This window comes from Pyxicephalus adspersus, chromosome 6, assembly GCF_032062135.1.
Source record: "Pyxicephalus adspersus chromosome 6, UCB_Pads_2.0, whole genome shotgun sequence".
NCBI classification, from domain to species: Eukaryota; Metazoa; Chordata; class Amphibia; order Anura; family Pyxicephalidae; genus Pyxicephalus; species Pyxicephalus adspersus.
This window is the reverse complement of record NC_092863.1, coordinates 47874524-47892198: the sequence shown is the minus strand read 5'-3', so window position 1 is coordinate 47892198 and position 17675 is coordinate 47874524. Positions and strand designations below refer to the sequence as shown.

The window sequence follows — 17675 nt, the reverse complement described above, 5'->3', positions numbered from 1 at the left end:
AATTTAATAATAAATGTCTACTTAATTCAACATTGGTCTAATGCAAAACTCGGGTTAAATGAAGCAGTAGAACAATTTTATATTTACAAGTTACTATATGTAACCAACTTACACACTTTTATCTACTATACTTGAAATGTATGAGTGAATATTTTGGTCACAAGGCATCAGCAACAAATATGAAGAGGCAAATATAAAGTTCTCACATGTTGGTAAAGAATCCCCTCAGTCTTATCTGAGATCTATCCATTCACTGATTCAGCCTGCTGGCATAATGGTCCTGGGATCCTGATTCACATCAGGGGCCGCCCATATTGGTTGAGTGTTTCAGACATCATCTATAAACTCACTGTTGTTTCTATATGTGATATTCCTGAGTTGGTATTCTTACACATATCTGCAATATCCAAGAAACATTACCATCACTATTTTCTACACCACTTACCTGTATTCTATCTGTGGAAAATGTTAATATGAAAATGGAAGATATTATTGCTTCCCAGGATCAGAATGAAGAAAACTTCAGAAATACTTGGTTTTACTGGATCCAGTACAGCCAATCCACAGATTGTCTGCCACTCAAACCTCTCTGGCACAATAAACCTTTTCTTTGACCTGGAAGGCTGCGCAACACCCATCTTTCTTTTTGATTCCTTCCCAGTGACCCTGGCTCCTTTCCCTATTTTCCCACTTTTACTTATCTTTCTCCCTGTCTCTTCTATCTACCCCACCCTTCACCATAAACGTTTCAAAAGAATCTGCATCCATTTTGCCATAGTTGTGACCAATGCAAGTATGATATGTATTTTGCTACAAGCTTTGCTGTGCATCATTGACCTATGTTTCTTTTCTTATTTATTTATTTTTTTAAGTTTTACTATTTATCCACAACTATCTTTCTGTGTGTGGTTGCACTCTGTTCATTGTTATTGTTGGCTTAATAAATGTAATAAATAAAACAAAATCTATAAAAGCACTGGATGAGCGACCATGTACATTGAATGTCCAGTGTCTAAAACTATGAAAAATCTGCGCCTATCCCTCCTAGTACATGATACTGACTGACAGAATGGTTTGGCATGTAATACATAAATGTATTCATTACCATAACTTATTCTTAGTAGTTGTTGTTGTAATAGTAGTAATATGAAGCTGAAAGATTATCATCAGTTACACATAAATGAGTAGTGATGTTTAATTTTATTAAGTATTTTTTATAGGTAAATAAAAGTATACACTCTCCGGTCCCTTAAAATACCTCCTTCGGCCTTTGTATTCTGCATACATTTTTCAGACCTAGATCTTGATCTTGCTTGCGTATTTGGAACAGGTTCAGAGACCTTAGATGAAAAGGGAAAAAGAAAACACTTGTTTCAATAAGTCCTTATATATAGGAGACAATGAGACAAGTGACTGAGCAAATATTTATTAAAAATAAAAAAGCATAAAGGGAGCCGTAGTCCACAGCAGCCAGTTTCCATGTTTAATTTTTCTACTGCAGAGGAAAACATCGTAATTTGTTGGGCTAGTCAAAAAAAACTTTAAAATTAAAATATTAAGATCCAATTTATTTAAGATAAGGATATTGGGTCTGATTTATTAAAGTTCTCTAAGAATGTGAAAATAGACTATCATGGGGGATATTGGATAATCCAGGAAACCTGGAATGGGTTTTTTATTAAAATGAAGTTGCTATTTGGCAGATGTTTTCAATTGTGGACCAGCTACATTCTAGGTTTTCCGGTGCCCGCCATCTTCTTCGCCTTTTAATGCCGTCCGGGCATCTGTTTAACCTGGCGATGCCTGGCCAGCATCTCCATCTCTGGCCTGTGAACGTTGGGGATGCAAGGGCAGGGGACGCAGATGCTGGGTGGGCATCTGCGTGTGAGCGTGCGGCTGGGGGCGGGACCGTACAGCTCGGAGGCGGGACTGGGCGGGAAATTTAAAATACTAAGTATTTTTAAATGTACCACTTTTACATTTAAAAATACTTGTTATACTTATTATTCATACTGTCAAGAAGGTTAATAATCCAGGCCCATTGTATCTTGTTTATTTTGTTCCTGCTGAATTTTGTAAATCAAGATACCACAATAGGTTTCTTTTAAGTAGACAAGTAAAACGTATTTTCTGTCTGCCAAAGCTATGCAATGGCCAACTGGTCTTCTTCACCTGGATATTTAGGCCATCCACCTAATTTTTTATAAGTTTCTGTGTATCCTACACTCTTTACAGATATCCCCTTGTCCTGCAGGTATGTGATCATCATGGTGATCAAAAAGCATTAGCAAAGCTAATGATATTGTTTATAAACTGTTTTAGAAGCACATCCCTCTTCTAACTTTCAAAGGGGTAAGTTGTTTAGGTTCCCAGTACCACAAGGTAAAATTGGAAGTGAACTTCTTTAACTGTAAAGCTAAATATGCTGTCTTTGCTTCAAAACAATTTCAGTGAAAAAAAAATGTCTGTTGATGGTATTAAACATTAATGCTTATTTTTGTGTATGGTACAGGTTCTGTCCTATAAGCACCAAGTAGCCATACTTTGCAAATGTACAATAATTGTGAGAAATTGTTTACTTTACATATCTCTGGGGATCATTAGATAAATATTTGCCTTTGTTCTTCATTTGTCATGATTTCTTTTTAAACATTTTATGTGAAGAACAAAACTGATGATGGAGGTGGTTTAGGTGACTTTAGCCAATGAGCTGTGAAGCTTAATGTAGAATTACATATAGAAGGATGCGTGACCTCAGCATTAGGGCACTTGGCATAGTTTATATCTGTCTCATAGCAGAATATTGACTCTCATAATTTTAAACCCTTTAAGCCATCTTTATTCTTCAAAGACAACCAGGTCTGCCAATTTTCTATGATATAAGCAGCACTTGATTCTTTAATACAAACAAGTATTATTTGATAAGGATATTGCTTACCAGTTTAAGCATACTTAGCAGCTTAGCTGTTATGCTTTTCTTTTCATACTAATAGAATTGCTTTATGTGAGTGAAACTGAATATGTCTAAACATCATTCTTGCATATGTTCCAGGAAAAAGCTCATTAATCATATTAAGTAGATATGTCTCTGGTGCATCTGAGATCAAAATTGTGTATATGCATACAGTAACATAAAATCTTCAGGCAATCCTAGTAAATAGGAGGAAATTAGCAAATGGCAAGTCCACAAAAAATGCCCATTTTGAAAAGTCTCCCTATGGTATAGTGCTAACAATGTATGGCTTTGAAATGGAACATTGAGACTAATTTACTGAATGAGTTGAGAATCTTCACATAATAAATTGTTTGAATATTCCCTGCAGATATGCAGATGAAATAAGTAAACAGTACTTTTTTTCCTTTACTTGATTAAATAATTGAATTGAATAATTTAACCTTACTATATCAGCTATACTTATGAATACTGTAACATCTTTAACTTTTTCCCATGTGTCCCCTGTTGTTGGAGGACCACTTCATGAAACAAATTTCAGTGGAGTTAGGCATTAGAAGGTAAAAACTATTGGATATGAACATACAGACATTTTTTTAGCATATACCAGTTGTAAAATTTACCTATAGGAAAATATAAATTGCAACCAATTTTCATTTACAACAACTAGATTTACCTTTCTCAATGCCATTATTGTGATTGCTGTATGATTCACATATCAAAATATTCTTTCAAAATGAGAGAATTATGAGAAAATGATGACTTGTGATACCCCGCTCCCTTGCCAATAATTGTTTGGATAATATTTTCATGCAAGTGACATGTACCATGTTTGTTTGAGCTTTATATCATGTATCTTCTTTGATTGCAAGATTAAGGGACTTTGAAACGAGAATGCAGCACAGCTACAGGTACTAACATCCTTTAAAATTATAAAGGCAATGGGTTAGCTATCTATTGCAAGCATTAATTTTTTTTTATCTACTAGATTATGCTTATAGTTTAAGATCAATATGGAAATACACCCTATCTGAATAGGTTTTTAGTAATAAAGTGGCCATGTCTCTAGAAGGAAACCGAAGTTGACACTTTCCCTCTGCACAAACGACCACAGTCAATATCAAATGTGGCCTCCAGGCCCTGGTCCTATGTCATTTCTTAACCAAACATCAATCCCCAATCTAGCACAACACCCCTTTTATACAGACAAGCTCCTTACTAGCTTTGGGAGGCAGGCTGTGCCATACCAAAACTTAGTTGCCTCAAAGACCTCATTGGGATCTGAGGAAAAGAGGGATTGATGAGGCACCAGGAATCCACAGGCAGGACAAGCTCTTGGGGCAACTGAAAACAAGCTGAAATGCAGACCCCGAAGCATGGGAATGGTCAGAACCAAAGGTCATACACAAAAGCCAAACTGCCAAGCAAGTTATCCAGGGGCACAAAAAGAAAAATCAAAGCCAAAGAACAGACAAATGGTAGTTTAGGAAACAAGAAACCATAGATTAGTCAGAGTAGGATCAGCAGTCAATAATAAAACTTATAAAGTTCCAAATGGGACCAGCAGCCCCCCTCCATTTTTCCTATTTTAAACAAATAGTCTTTCCCATTGCATGCTTGTTGCAGTTACTATGATCACCTGTACCTTGTGTGTGTTTATTTTCCATATCTACCAGATCAAGATTTAATTATTTTCCCCAGTCAAAAATGGAGCAAACATGCACCAGTGTTGAGAATAATAGCTGTGGAGTGTTTGACAGTCACATCATTGATAAGCAGATGTTTTGTCTTACATTGTGCTCTATGAGAAACCTACTCATTTCCTAAGTCCAATACATGATATATTGAAAATAGCTAAGACCAAGATACACTTACCTAAGGTAAAATTGAATCTTTTTGCGGCATTTGTTTGGGAAAATGCTGTATATTTAAGTCACACAAGGCATCTGCTGATAGTCGGACTGTTCCAGCACAGGTAAATGTTGATAGTAACCTCACAATAGAGAGCTTTGTCCTCATTAGTTCCATGCTCAGTGAAGCAGATAAAAACATTCTCCGGATTTGCTGTGTTTTGTCTTTTCCCCTTCACTAACCATGCCTAAAAATGGTTTTTGAAAATATACAAGCATTTCAGAATGTGTTATAGTACTAGCATAAATAGACTGCAGATGAGCTCAGACTTTTCAAAATTTTGATCATTTTTATTTGCCAACTTCTAAAAGCCCAAGAAACTCTTAAATATTCCAAGTTAAAGTTTTAGTTGTTTTTTAGAATGCACAAAAATATTTATATTCATTTTTTTCCTGTATTTTAACACATACGGTAGAGCGTGAGAGTCAGAAAGCACAGTAGTATAAAAATATTTATCACTTTTTTTTACAATTTATAGTAATATTTTAATTACATTTCATTTTCTTTATTGTTTATTTAGTGGACATGCGTTGGATAATGCATTTTCCATACTTTGTGAATTAAAACCAAGGACAGGACAAGTCAGTTAATATTGTATTCCTTTCACTGAATCCCTATTGATTTAAGCGCCCCTATCACCTGTATTGATATGTGAACCAGGCGATAGGGCATACATTTTCTGCTTGCTGGAATTTTTTTGATTGATTGCTTTAATTTAAATATTACTAGGATGCTTAGAAGGGTATTTTCTTTATATTGAAAACGCTAAGGGATGTCTGTTTAGATTTTGGTCAATACTTTTGAAAAGCATGGTTGTAGGTATCTTTTAAATGCAAGCTACACACAATTTTGCCTCTGGTTCCAATTGGTGAAGTCTGCTTTAATATCTTTATTATATATAAGTTTTGACTTTGCCCTCCATGCTTTCAGTGTGTCCTGTAGTGTTTCTCTTTTTTATTCATTTACAAAGCCAGTTTTAGACAAAACTGAGCACTAGTCAAAAATGTGGGATGTACCCTCTATGATGAAATGTTTTGCTAGGTAGCAGTAATTTCCTAACACAAGGGACGTTAGGTTTCACAAAGAAACAAAAACACAGCAAATACAAAAGAACAACACAAACCATACAACTCTAATTATGCCAAACAATAACTATTAGCTCAAATAAAAAAATGTGCTGTCTAGCATTACATAAATCGCATTTCCTTACATTTTTTCTACATTCATTAAAAGGGAGAAGGGAAGGGGAGGAAGGGGGCGAGGAAGTTGGGAATAAATGAGGAAAGGAAGGGAAACCCCATGATTAGTGTCACATGTTCTTAAGAAAAGCAGTTAAATATGTGTGCAGCTAGCCGTATGGCAACCCACGAAAAGCAGCCAAATAATGGCAACTATTGGAAAATGTCAACTTTTTTCTACCAGGATTCTACCAAAGTGTGCCAGGAGTTCTTTGAATATGGTGGGTTGCATATTCTTGACTCTATTTTAACTTGGCAGAACCAACTGCTTAGGTCACTTGAAGCTTTTTCTCCCCCTTTTTCTCTCTGTGCTAACCAATATCCTTATTAATCTTCTTAGCTTTTTAACTGACCATCAGTGTAAGAGGCATTCTTAGCACTGATCCTTACCTCCCACTGACTACAAATTACTTCCAAGGAACACCAACTCTGGATAGGTTTGTAATAGTCAAGAATGCTCTGCTTGCTGACATTGAGGGATGCAGAATTATTCTACAATATCCTCTTGAATCTATTTCTAGGTGAAGTAAAAGAAGAGTTTGCTGTCTGACACTAGTTGCATATTTTCACTATCTATCTATCTATCTATCTATCTATCTATCTATCTATCTATCTATCTATCTATCGATCTATCTACTTGTGACTGGGTGTTTGTATGTTGGGTTTGTTTGTGATGTGGGACACAAACATTGGTCCTGATTTATTAATCCTCCCCAAGGCTGCAGAGAATACATTTCATCAGCGAAGCTGGGTGATCCAGCAAACCTGGAATGGATCTGGTCCAGGATTGAAAACGTTCGCTAACAAATAGCAAACTCATTTTAAGAAATTAATTCCAGGTTTGCTGGATCACCCAGGTTTACTGCTGAACATGTATTTTTTCCAGTCCTGGAGAGCTTTAATAAAACAGGGCCATTGTTCTGACACAGTATTTTAAATGTGCCTTTATTCATCATTGTATACATAGGTGACAGGTTCATTATGTTTTATTTAGATTTTTTATGTTGTTTCCTTTATACTGAGGTAATGCAAAAATCACCATGTTAATGTGACAAATTGTCTTTCTGGGACTTTATGCAAAAATAAATACATTTTTTTTAAAAATTGCCATAAAAAGTTTTTATGTGACCCTGCCTATTTCACAATACTGCTGTATTTGTTCTCTAGAGGAAGATTCAAACAATTTGAGTTACACAATGTATTTCATAATGACCATACTTTATTTTTTTCCACCTTTTTCTGATGCTTACTATACATTTAACGAGTTCTAGCATTTGTTTATCACTTGTATTAGAAAAGTTCAATGCAGATCCTTAGCAAGAAGAAATGAACCAGAACATGGGAGGACATATACAAGACAAAACACATTAAAGGCAAATTGTCACTGTATATTTTGTGTGAGGGATTAGCATCAGACGCACTCACCTCAAAAAGGTATTTCAATTTCAGTGCACGCTGCCCACTTTTTCACAAAAACATCAACACAAAGCAAATTCCAGGGTTTTCCCTCTTGGGGGATCGGTGTCATCACAGCCTAATGGGAGAAAACACAAACTTAGCCTCCTGGCTCTCTCTTTAAGTCCCACAGGGCTAAACTTTGGGCGACCTCCTGGGCTCTCCCAGCCTACAGGCTACACACCTCTCCACCTGAGCAACCTGTTCTCGGGCTGCACCTCTGCCATCTTAAAGCCTTCTTACCTTTTATTACAATTGGCCAGGTGCTTCAGAACCATCCTCAGGGATGGATGAGTCTGGCTGCAGCATTCATATTATATTGTAGAGGAGAGAGTCGGGTTAGTAGAATACCAGAGAGGAGAATGTTACAGTAGTCCAGACAAGAGATTATAAGAGTGTGTACAAGGAGTTTTGTGGTCTCTGGGGACAGGTAGGGGCAGATATCAAATACCCTCTGAATCTGGCATTACATGATCCATCTACCACACTACTACTACTACTACTGATCAGGGAAGCACGTTTAAATATTTTACTACATTTTTCACAATTTGTCTTTTTTGTTTACTGTGCAATTGTTAGTACACATTTATAGTTTTTCAGTAATAGTTTAAATTGGCCTTAGGTTAGAACTAGAGCATACGAACTTTGCTAAATACGTTTTGTAGCTAAATAGTTACTAAACATAATCCTATAATAATAATAAAAATATTAATAATAATAATAAAACAAATTAATTAAATAACTCTTTTTATAAAATCCTTGGCCTCTTGAGATTGGTGCAATTTGATTTCTATTGTAGTTTTTCCCTTTATACAGTCACTCCTCCCTAGCTTGCCATGTTGACTGAATATCAGTTAGAATATTTAACTCCTTATCCATAATGCAAAACTTTTATTTTCAGTACAGTATGTGGTGGAACCTCCAATGTACCCAGAAGTGTTTGAGGCTTCTCCAGCCCATCAGTTCGCAAATGCTGTCCTACGGGGAGCTCTAATAACGTCACAGCAGGGATGGAGGAGCAGCTTCAGACAGATAGGCCAAGGAAGTCTCTGACACTTCTAAGTTCATAAGAGGCTCTACAAGAGATAGCTTACAAATGTAGTGAGTAAAAGGTTAGTAGTAATTCCCGTATTGGTTTTGTGACATTTAAATAGTCTGTTTGCCCAGGCTGCCAACAAACATAAAAGCAATGTTGTTTTTTTTATTACAAATGCCAAATTTGCATTTGCAAATAAAATGTATTTGATATAGTAAAATAAAGATGTCACCAGCAAATAGAAATAAGACAGAAAACATCGGTTCGTCAATTTCCAAAACAAAATATATGATAACATTGAACTCAATCATTATTCTTTCTTCATAAGCATTTAAATTAATATTTTTTTATAAATGGTTTTCTAAAATAAAACCTGTTTTCTTGTTGGCAGAGTCTTATGCTTATTCTATCCTACCTATTTCACACTGCAGGTCAGCTCAGCTGCAGAGTTTTTCAGTAGTGGGGAGTAGTTACTACAAGCTCTTAGTATATGGTTTCCATAAGTTTTCCCTTTTTCCCTGATCAAGTGTCATCTGATATTCAGCGAAAAATGATGGTTGTTGTTGTTCTTTTAGCATTGCCTTTTTACTCAGTGAATATTCTTGAGTATACTTCTTAAAGAGATAATAAACTGTGGAAGCTGTTCCCTAAAAATACAGATGTAGACCAAATGACTAGTTATCAGTATTGCCTGTAGTCTATCTGTAGATGATCCTTACGGCTAGTTTACTATTCACTTGTGTGGCAAATGGCCATCGTAGAGGCAGGGATTTGCATCTTCATGTCCGAGTCTTCAGCAAAAAGTACAGTAAGCAGTACAACAGTGAATCACTGAATCCTATTCCAGATCTCAAAAAACTAGCAGCCATAGGCAGCAGTGCATGCATTTGTAAATTGTGTATATATATATATATATAGATCTATGAAGCAAAATACACAGCAATAAAAACAATATCAATGAATGAATAAAAACATTAAAAAAGTGTTTGGCAGAAAATGTAAAAGTGGTGAACAGAGACTTTTGTGACTTCAGTCGAAGTGACCAGATAGTGGAGATAAACACCAAATTTGGAGAACAATTTTATGAGAACATTTTCTTCGATCCCCAATCTGTACCTGAGTATTCTGCCTGTGTATTGAGATTTTCTTCCTTTAAATCAAACATTCACAAGCTCCTGTCGCTAGGTAATGCTCCTGGATGCTTAACAGTTGAAAATACTTGCCCTGGAACTTTTCTCCATGCAATTGACAAATGTCCATATAAACTTAGCCTTGGTTAGATGTTTGATTTTGTGTTGAGGATGAGGTTACTGTGCTGGCTGTTCACTAGTATAATGCTGCACAGCTTCAATAAAGGCTTATTTGCGTTCTTCACAGTAACTCACTTCTTTATTCATCACCTCCACTGCCATGATAGTTTTATGTGATGCTATGGTGATGAGGAGCAGTAGGGCTGTTGACTGCCTACCTGCAGATCATTTTAAAATGTTAAATTAGAGACCTATGAGAATAGAGAATAGTGAAACCTATTGTGTTCTAAATTTGTTTTTATAACGTTTCATAAACAGTAGCATGATATTGCATCCTTTAGTTTCCTAGGTACAATTACCATGTGTTCAAATATATAATGTGAGCAAGGACAACTGTGAGCTTTCCATAAACTGCTTCAAAAAGAATGTGTTTTATTTTCATTGCTTTCACTCAGAACTCAGAAACCTAACTCTAGCTGTTTATGAAATATAAGTTGTTTATTATATTTGGATCCCTTCTACCTTAAATTGTGTAGTATGTCAAGGCAAAAAAAAACCTATGGAGATAATATTGACATTTACGTTTCTTAAAATATTAGCAGGTTTTAAAATAGTTAAAACAAAATGCTTTCAATTGGATACTTACCAGACAAAAATAGAGCAAATGAAAAGTTCATCGTTATGGTTTATAAATACTGTACTTTACCTCCCTGGCAGTAATTCCGAGTGTGGCTTGAGGTTAATTTTCAGTACCAAAAGTGGTTACCCCGAGCCACAGTCGGGGTAGAACTGTAAAGCTTACCTGGTCCCCACAAGCCTGCCCAGCATCTGCCTTCCCTGACGATGCCCAGGGGCAGGACCTGGTGGGAAATTTAAAATAATAAGTATTTTTAAATACCAAATGTACCGCTTTGACTTTTAAAAGTACTGATATATTCAGACTGCCAGGGAGGTTAAAAATCCTCCATAATAGTTTTAAAATACAGAGGTAAATAGTTAAAAAAATTAAAAGTTTTATTTCTGTACTCCTCTTGGGAGATAAACCCTCATTTCCTCTATATGTGGCGCTTGTCTCCTACTGATCTCCTGTTTAGGTAGGATTATTGGTCCCACATTGTACTGGATGATGTCAGAGTGCTAGATCTGACCAGGCAGTGAAGTGACTATGAGGGACCAGTAGCACAAGAAGAAAATATCTACAGCAGGGATAAATAAAGCATTTTGCCTTATTCTTATCCTTCCTAACATTTAGCCAGTGCAGGGGCTATGGATATGACCTCATTACATTACATTTATATTGCATCAAATATTACATTTTATCTGTTGGTATTATAAGAAAGGTGATCTAGAGTGGGTCCAGGGCTACCTGGTTGTAGAGGAAGGGAGTGGAATGATGCTGACCATCAGAATAAAGACACCTAGTGGCACATAAGAAAGTACTGCAGGAGTATCCTCTGGATTTAGGGTAAATATTGTAGCAAAAGTTTGTTTATCTTTTATTTATTTTTTTTTTAATTCTAATGAGCTATTGAGTTTTTTAATTTTCTGCTAGCTTGCTGTCCTGCTATCTATATTCTCATAGTTGCTATTATTTTTCCACCTCTTAGATGTTTCTACATGTAAGCTTGCCAAGATCCTGACTAAAATGTCCTTGGTTATAGCTAGCACTTTTCACATGTATATAAAATTCTTGAACAGCCACTTATCTTTAAAAAGAAAAATACATTAGACTGTATATGACTTTTAGGTTTTATGCTGCAGTATAAAAATTAAATACTGATATGATCATAAATTAGCACAACAGTTCCCCCTAATTCAGAAAGAGATGTGGTTTACAGAGACATATAGTTAAAATCTATTAAATATATTTTTTGAAGGTAGAGACAAGAATTATAGTAAAAATGCACCATTGTAACCAAAGGGCTCATGCTATATTTTTTTTTTCAGGCATGCTGATTTCGGTAACTCAAAACCCTTAGAAATTGCTGTAATTGAACAGCTCCAGAATTTTAAGGGGGTTGACTTACCACATTTAAATCAAACCAAATATAAAAGTCACAGTTATTTTCATCCTACAACTTCAAAAAGAATTTATGCACAGCAGGTGTTCTTAAACTTTTTAATTTATGGACCTAAATAAATATTTTATTTTACCATACTGGGATCCAAGAAGAAAACTATTACCAAAATATCAGCAAAGCTGTGCAAAGACCTACTAACAAAAGAAGTGAATGAATGTGTTTCCAGGTCAAATATGGTTCTTATTGCTATGCCACTTATATATTACACTGTCCTTGCCATATATTACTATAAAAATCCAACAATAATATTAGAACAATAATTATAATAAAACGTTATAGTTCCAAAAGGACTGTAAAAGTCCTGTTCTCTCCACTTTGAGAACAGTCGTGCTCTATGTGTGTCACGGCAGTGTCATGTTGAGTGTAACCGTACCTAGAAGGTGCTTCAAGGGGCAGAGGTAACTGGATGCAAACATGTGCATGGGTTTTTGTTCCAATAAAATATGATTTAATTACTGTGTCACAACACAAGTCCATTTTTTTGGTGTCTCAACCATCGGATTCCCTTCACGATTTGGAGAATTGCCAAGAGACATCGAAATTTCAAAAAGAAAATTATAGCAATAAAATCAAAACCCCTAAATATCAAGATTGTGAGGGTGTTAGTCACTGGGTTTTATTTACTTCATCTTTGTCAGTTTACCCGACCTCACATCCCCATGAAATAATGTCGCATCACCTGCTACCCATGAGGTATAATATATCTTTAAAATACACCAGTTTTTAACTCGGATTTTCTCTATCTGGGCAGTGTCCCCAAATGCTACTTCCCATAACTTACAGAATTTGTCCTAGGTGGTCCTAAAGAATTCAGCACCAGGATGGACGTTTATTTTCCTTTGCTGTCACTTCACTGTGGCCAAGACATTACATTAAGTTATATTTTGCTGGTAGGCGGTGACGCATGATAAGGGTATCTACAACCCACTGTGACTTGCGGCCTATACAGCAATATGTAGTGTTGAGGGGGAGGTCACCATTTTATATTACTTCTCATGGTAGAAAGTTTTGCTTGTAATATAAAGCTGAGCATATAAGTGAAGTCAATAATGTATATAATTAGGGGAATCAATGTTTCCACTTTCTTGCCAGTAGATGAAGAAGCAATTATATGTATATCATTTTGTTGTTCTATTATATTTTATATTTTTTTACTTTTGGTTTGAATATGCTATTTAACAAAAAATAAATGTTTATTGTATCTCATTGGCTGTAGATGTGCATTATTTTGTGTATAGTTGGTTTCTTTTAGACCTTTTGAGGTAGACGTATGGGCTGTTGTCAGCATTCTAGCTCTTTAGTTGACTGCTTAGCTATCATTATAGCAAGATGGAAGATGCATTAATTTAAGGATCACATCATCCCCAGTGTCCTGTTCTAAAACAACTATTTCTATGTATTCCTGCAATAATGGACACCTCTCTGGACTTGTGGGTTTAGATATCATTGCTGATGGCCATATGTTGCATATTAGAACTTGTGTCATTGACAAGGACAATGACAGAGTGATATGAATTTGGGCAATTTGTCCTATGCTGCATCTTTTTTATGTAGTTAGGCTATTAGCTCGATACCAAGTTTGACTAATTTTTGAAACCTGACCACAAAAACTTAATTGATAAAAACAAATACTAACTATGGGGTACTTTTCATATTGATTTGCTGAGGAAAAGAAATATACAGAATCTGAATCTCATCTCATACAGTTGAATCTCATCTTTGTATCTGCTAATATGTTTTACTTGTTTTGTAGTAAACAGAAGTTCTCTTCTAGTTTTGTTTTAATTCTGAGCTCCCTATTTTTTTTTCTTTTTCATTTATCTACAGTAAGTTTCTTAAAACATCCTGTATGGAATAAGAAGTCTCCATTTCACATTTATTCATGTTTGCTTCAATTACTGTGACTTTTCAGTGATTTTTTGTGGTCTTAACTGTTCAACTAGTCATAGTGGAACAAAACCATTCTGGATGAGGGAACACATGTTTTTTGACAGTGGAACAGGAACACAAGGACACTCTATAAAATATAACGCTAGGTTTATTTGGCAAAAGATTCAGCTATTCTTGAGCATCTGTAAGTTGTAATTTAATATGGATATACTTGCTGTAATGTTTTTTTTTTTTGGGTACAAGAGAGAAAGAGAAGATTTTATTGGAATTCCTGTAAATGTGGGTAAGTAGTATTTGGGTGAATCTAACCATAATCTCATGATTTGATCGTATTATACACGTGATAACGTTTATTGGTAGCAGGCGGTGAATGGTGGAATATGCAAATAAAAATCCTAAATGGCTAAGCAAACAATAGCCAAAAACTGGAAAAATCCACTGGCCCTATCAGGTTAAGATATATTAGGGTTAGACAACATCAAGGTAAAAATTAAAAAAAAAATTAATTAGTATTTTAACAGACTCCCAAGGCAAATGTCTGTTAATCTGGAGTCCCTGGATCCAGTATAGACATCCTGGCATACATTTACATTCCTTCATGGCTTATAAAAGAGTTTTTGTGTACACAGTTTTTCTTTTCATTAATGGCTTGGGGTCCCCAGAGCCTTTCCCTATACCAATCACCTCTCCTTCCCTTTCTCCCAGTTCCCTCTTTTTTCCCCTCACCTTAATGGATTCTTTTATTACTGCAGCTTTACTTCTTTTTACCTCTTCCATTTTTGGTATGTACATTTTTTGTCTCTGAATTTCCTAGTACCCACATATATTTATGTGGAGTGCTTCCCTATTCTGACCTCAGTTGAGCTTTATTTCTCAAAGATATCACACCAATATGGTGTGCTGAATGTATGTAAAACAGTAAAGCAGGTCCCTGTAGGTAACCATTGAGAAAATCAGTCATGGGACTGGTTAGAGTTGTGAATTTTTTTCAAACAGAATTAAACTATAATAAAGAATATTCTAATAATAAAGGTGATGAAGCATCCACCAAAGCTGTAAGCAACACCCTAAGACTGGAAGTGTTTGTAAATACACCTGGTTAGTAGGGTTTATTAGACAGCAGGGCATATTTAGCATTTTTGACGTTTTGTGTGCAACAACAAGAACACACACACACACACACACACACATACATATAAATATATGTGTCTGTAATGTATATAAATGTTTATAAGATTACTGGAAAAATGTACATGGTAAATCCTTTCTTTGTTGCACTTTGATGCTGACTTTGAGAGACCAAAAGGGCATTTTACTTTTTACTATTGCAGTTTATAATGGCACATCAGTTTCTTCTCTTGGAAAGCTTGTAGTCCAGTGTATACTATAGACACACAACAACCAGGACCAGTCTGAGGAAAGGCACATTAAAAACAAAGAGATTAAGTGAACTTTTATCAGTTATTGTCCCTCACTGTAATTTAGCTCAGAGCTCCAGCCACAAAACTAGTCATTAATTACTCTTTTTTTTATTTTCATCAGTGAGATATTGTGTCTGCATTTTTCTTTTTCATGCTTTTTTCACATCTGTCTGATTAACAGATGTGACATTTTATTTTAAAATGAAACCAGAGCTGGGACATGTAATGTGCATGCAAATAACGTGGATAAACTGCTGAAGCATGTCATTAGCTGTTAGGAACAATACATCCAAAGAAAATTTAGAAACCTTTTAACTGTTAGTGTATGTTAATGTTTTTTTCTTTTGATAATCTACATAAAAATATTCTCAGTTATGTTATTAAGATTTTGTATCATTTCAGCTGAAATACCCATGGCTCTTATGCACCGCGGATGTAAAAAATAAATAGGCATAAGATACGTACACATGTGCATCAATTACCGTTGGAAAACGAACGATTAGCAATCGATCAACGATTATGCAAGATTATTTTGAACGATTGTATAGAGCACGATTCTGTACATGTTGTAACAATACGATTGTTCAAATGTAATCCACCAATAATGTACACATACTAGACACGATCGTTTGAACGATGCAGGAAGTACTGGAGAAAGTGTACTGCAGAAACATCCATGATCGCTGAACAACCGTACACATAATAGATAGTAAACGATCCTTGCCCAATCCGATCTGCCGGGATGGGCGTTTGTTTGCAGCAACATTCCTCGTTCATCAGCATCGTTCAGTCGTTCGCTTTTTTTTGTTAAATGATATAGTAGCTGTATGAGAGACAATGCTGCAGAAACTTGTCATGGTTTGAAAGGAAAAACATAGACAATGGATTCACTGGCATGATTACAGGCATTATATTGTTCTACAGAGGGGTTTCTAGAGAAATGAATAAGGCAGATTTATTGTTAGTTGCTGCCTACCTAGCACAAATATGGGGCTGACACTGCTGAACTCTTATTCTCAAGATGCTTGTTGTTACTACTCCAGTAGTTTCTAAACCACTGACCCACAAAATAGAAATTCTGACTTTACCCTCACCATACACATATAGATACCGTATGTGTGGGAGCCATCTGCAGATAAGCATGGCACCCAAGCACTATCAGAGATAGGTAAGTAATAGTACCCCTTTAGGTGTATTTAGCACAAGTTTCCCTTAACAGATATACCATAAAGCTCTGTGCTTTTTCCTCTCGCTTTCTGTATGTTTTTCTAAAATTGTGTTGAATTGGCTGTGGCAGATTATTAGTTTTCTGTTCACCATTACTTAGCCTAAGTCTTTTCTGATATTTATATACTAAAAACTGTGTTATTGTTCTGTCCCAAACGTCTCTACAGCTTTCCATTTAAATCTGTATACTGCCATTCCTTCTTTTTGGCTTCTGACATAAACCCAGAGGAAGCAAAGTCACATTGCTTAGATGTTTCTCAGTGCAGAAATAATTTTATCTTAGCCCCAGTGTTACAAGGGATGAAATTTTATTTGTATTGCTCAGTGACAGGAGAGCATTAAAAATACCACTTTGGTATACCTTATCTGTAAACTTCAAAGCAAGCCTATTTTAAATTGGGCAGTAATAGGGAATTGTTCTAATGTTGGAATTGTTCTTATTGTTCTAATGTCCAGTGTTTCAGCATCAGTATATATATTTCTACTCCGATAGTTTATCACATTTTTAAAAATTCTTACTTATTCTAGAGTAAGCTGTAGTCTATGTTCAGACCGGCAGTGAGGTTATGAGGCAATTACCTCTTCCTCACGCCCCTGAACTGCTTCCTTGGTAAGACACTACATGTAGCTTCTCACCTGCAGCAGCTCATTGGAAATGCAGGGGTATGGCATTGAATGGTTTAGAACCACTCACTGTAAAATGTGTAAATGCTGGTTCTTTAAGAACGGGGTGGGTACCATGCAGTTGGTAAGGCGCCAACTGCTAGGAGCTGCACAGGAACCACTGTTCCCAAAGCACATTTGAACAATATTTAGCAGGACATTATATATATATATATATATATATATATATATATATATATATAGTTGGGGAAATCTAAATGTGTGGTCCTCATTTTATTGCATTGAGTTAGATTCTAATTGTATTGCTTTCTACATTCTGTGTGTGTCGGTGGTGTTTGAACAGATAACATATGGTAAAAGTTGATTTTGTCAGTTCATATAAAGCTTTTATTTCTAAATTTTGAGAACAGATGCACACCATTGCCATTTCAGAGTTGCCTTTACTAATTTATATGTTACCATATTAAATCCGTGTTTATCCAAGCATATCTAACTACCTCAAACATGCATCTAAACTAGATTTACTGGAGGTTAGATCTGCTACTTTTTAACATGTTGTGCTTCTATTGGTCTTTTATTTTTAAAACAT

The 17675-nt window shown here is 35.5% G+C and overlaps 1 protein-coding gene and 1 long non-coding RNA gene across 2 annotated transcripts in view; one reads left to right on the top strand and one right to left on the bottom strand.

Annotated features, from left to right (window-relative positions):
- Nucleotides 1–17675, top strand: part of ARVCF (ARVCF delta catenin family member) — a 372226-nt gene that overhangs the window by 51361 nt on the left and 303190 nt on the right. The window lies entirely within an intron of this gene.
- Nucleotides 1182–4934, bottom strand: LOC140333783 (uncharacterized). Its single transcript, XR_011921426.1, has 2 exons — nt 4829–4934; nt 1182–1340 (listed from the first exon to the last, which is right to left on the bottom strand). It is a non-coding gene; the product is annotated as an uncharacterized lncRNA (long non-coding RNA).